This window comes from Sinocyclocheilus rhinocerous, unplaced genomic scaffold, assembly GCF_001515625.1.
Source record: "Sinocyclocheilus rhinocerous isolate Xijiao unplaced genomic scaffold, SAMN03320098_v1.1 scaffold415, whole genome shotgun sequence".
Lineage (NCBI taxonomy): Eukaryota > Metazoa > Chordata > Actinopteri > Cypriniformes > Cyprinidae > Sinocyclocheilus > Sinocyclocheilus rhinocerous.
Window position 1 is genome coordinate 312,520 of NW_015646373.1, and position 3,371 is coordinate 315,890.

The 3,371-nt window shown below is 37.1% G+C and overlaps 1 protein-coding gene across 2 annotated transcripts in view; it reads left to right on the forward strand.

Moving 5' to 3' along the window:
- Window positions 1-3,371, forward strand: part of LOC107707688 (probable E3 ubiquitin-protein ligase RNF144A-A) — a 41,002-nt gene that overhangs the window by 8,866 nt on the left and 28,765 nt on the right. Inside the window, exon 1 of one of the 2 annotated variants that reach the window (XM_016511778.1) lies at window positions 1,010-1,090. The exons of the other annotated variant lie outside the window; for it this stretch is intronic. The gene's annotated coding sequence lies outside the window, so the exon portion shown is untranslated. Of the gene's footprint in view, window positions 1-1,009; window positions 1,091-3,371 lie in introns of those variants that run through there. 2 annotated transcript variants of the gene reach the window in all.

A 3,371-nucleotide genomic window follows, 5' to 3' on the forward strand; every position in this document is an offset into this window, starting at 1 on the left:
ACTAATAATACCTGTATAGATATTTGCCGTATGCCACCTTGGCATTCACTTTGTAATGTGGCGGTTTAATGAGGTTATAGTTTTTGACAGGAATCCAGGAATGACCTTTACAGATAGACAGACTCATTGCTGACATCCCACCTCAGCGGGTGGACACACAGCCTGCAGTCAAGAGAGCAGTGCAGCTAGAAGAAAACACACCGGGGCTTCTCCATTCAGGGACATTCCCATCTTTTCTCATCAAATCCTTTTCAGAATCCGAACGTACTTTAGGTGTTCTGAGCAAAACACTTGTCATACATGACATAAACTGTTAATTATAGTAAATAGTTAAGCTCACAATATGCTGGATTTTTCGAAAGTAACAGAGTAAGAAATAATGTTGAGTTCAGTTTGACCTTACCAGATCGAAATCTTGCAGGTCATTACAACATCTAGTTGGAGGAAATGACACTCAACAACATTTGAAAAGCCACATTAGACTTACAGAGCTTCTATAAAGATCAAGATGTGATGTCGATACTTAGGCCTGTTTTCTGGGCCTAATTTTTCAGGGTAATCATATAATCCCTGCCGGTTCATTCTTCAGTATTATAATGTGCATGGGAAAAGCATAAGATTATATCTGTTCCCATCCCAGTCTGGTGTGTTTTTTTGACATCTGACTGATCTCGTTTGGGCAATTATTGTCTGACAGCATTATGAAACCCTACAGTATTACAACACAATGGTTTATTGTGAAATATGACGCTTTTATGTTGTGATAAATGAGGAATAACTGAGCCCATGGGGCAGGTAAATGCTGCTTCTATTTTTTTAAGGATTATTGAGTAGAACCCATAAGTCAGATAAAGTTAAGTGAGGGAACATTGTGTTCATTTTGTGGAGGCTAGGACTGAGACACCCATATATTGAAATATTCAGGCGTCTATACTTCTCAGCTTTCATTGTGAGACTGACCCATTTCTCTCTGAGAATAAATAATGGAGGGGAGACTTCTAGACCAGCACCTTTGAGAGGTTTCACCTTCTGCACCTATTTCATATCTGAACATCTAAAGAAGGAAAAGAACTGTGTGGAAGAAGATTAGGTAATAGAATCACTGTTTACTAGTATGTTTGTGACCATCTGAGCAACAGCCAATATCATGGAAATCATATTGTCAACCAAAATACCATAGTTATTGATGCTTAGATAAATACAACATTTTCTTTAGAAATCTGAAAACCTTTTGTTTAATTTGTTGTTTTAGAAAGTTACCACTGCTTTATGATAGTAACCAGTGTTGGGGGTAACGCATTACAAGTAACGCGAGTTACGTAATCAGATGACTTTTTCAAGTAACTAGTAAAGTGACGCATTACTTTTTTAATTTACAAGAAAATATCTGAGTTACTTTTTCAAAAAAGTAATGCCAGTTACTTTGTTTTCTAAATTTCAGTATCGTGATAATACCGCATACCGTGATAAAAGCATTAGCAATTAATCGCAACATGAAAATTTGATACTGGCATATCCCTAAACGCAATATTGTAATGCATTATTTTTAAAAGTAACTTTCCCCAAGACTGATAGTAACCACGATGTTTGGTGTGGTATTTTGATGAAACCTGTGGCAACTATGTACAAAACTATTATGTGCTATTTTCAAAACCGTCAAGTCAATTTGGATGTCTAATTTGGTCTTAGGGAAACCCTGAATAATCAGTGTGGTTTCAGGTTCACCTGAACATGATTGCATTTACATTGTATATCATGTGACTCCTGGATTTAATGGTCCATCTAGCTGTTACAAGTAGTGGAGATGTAAATTCTGTCTTGATTTACTCACCCTCATGTCTTCTCAATCCTGTATGATTTTTTTCTTCTCTGAAACACAAAATAAAATATAGTGAAGATTGTCTTGTCGTGTAGTGAAAGTCGATGGAGTCCAAAACAAGTCAAGACTAGGGCTGGGCGATTATATATATAAAAAAATATCTCGAATATCGATATTGTAATTTTTTTATGATATTCGATATACAGTGGGTACGGAAAGTATTCAGACCCCCTTAAATTTTTCACTCTTTGTTATATTGCAGCCATTTGCTAAAATCATTTAAGTTAATTTTTTTTCCTCATTAATGTACACACAGCACCCCATATTGACAGAAAAACACAGAATTGTTGACATCTTTGCAGATTTATTAAAAAAGAAAAACTGAAATATCAAATGGTCCTAAGTATTCAGACCCTTTACTCAGTATTTAGTAGAAGCACCCTTCTGATCTAATACAGCCATGAGTCTTTGGGAAAGATGCAACAAGTTTTTCACACATGGATTTGGGGATCCTCTGCCATTCCTCCTTGCAAATCCTCTCCAGTTCTGTCAGGTTGGACACTCTCTCGTTCCCACCCCTTGTTCTCCGATATCACTACACTAGCAATTCATATTTACATCGCAGTCTGTTCATTATAAAAATAAAATACAGTCAACCAAACATATAAAAGGTTACACTGGTCAGTTTAAATAGACCGTAGTATACCGGTCCACTCTGCTGTTAAGGACGTTTCTGCTCATGTGAAGATGATGATCTTTTCCGTCTATATGCGAATGCGTGTAAAGTACAAGCCTAGCTAGCATTATAAATAATAGTTTAACATACAAATACATTGCGAATATGGAAACAACCAAATACATCTAGCCAAACCCGCGCTCGCTCCATCTCGTATGCACGCATGCACTGTCACGATCTAATGCACTGTAAATGCCGGACTTTTAAAAACAAATAGGCCTACCGGAACGAGCCAATTCAAAATCTGACATTTTCATGAACAGGATCCAGCAGGATCAAATTAAGTACTGGTCATAATAGTCGCATAATAATGTTTCATGTGAGCAACGGTGTGTTTTGCTGCAGCAGCGCCGATGGAAGCGGTTCACTGACTGCAGCCACACGCACCACAGTTACGTTTGGGATAATTTTATTTTAAATGCCATAATGTCAGTTGAAAACATTGCAATTGTTTTTTAAAATACAACAACGAGCACCACTAAACCATTTAAAGAGGCACGTTCAGTGGTCTCCATGACGGGATAGGAAACAGTCAACAAAGTAAAATGATCTCAAACGTACGGCGCGCTCTCTTCATTTTATCAAATAATCATAATAATCACACTTATTCATTTTACAATCCTGCCACTAGCATTTTATTCAGACTAAAACTCCTTTAATTCGGGTGAGAAAGCATTTTTTTTGTGTGTGTGAGTGGCTTTTGCACATCCTGTCATGCCGGTGACTGCGTGCTGCTGCAATAGACGCATTTTGCTGCATTAAAGTTAACGATTAATCGATTAATTGATCGTTAATTTAAACGACGATCGATCATGG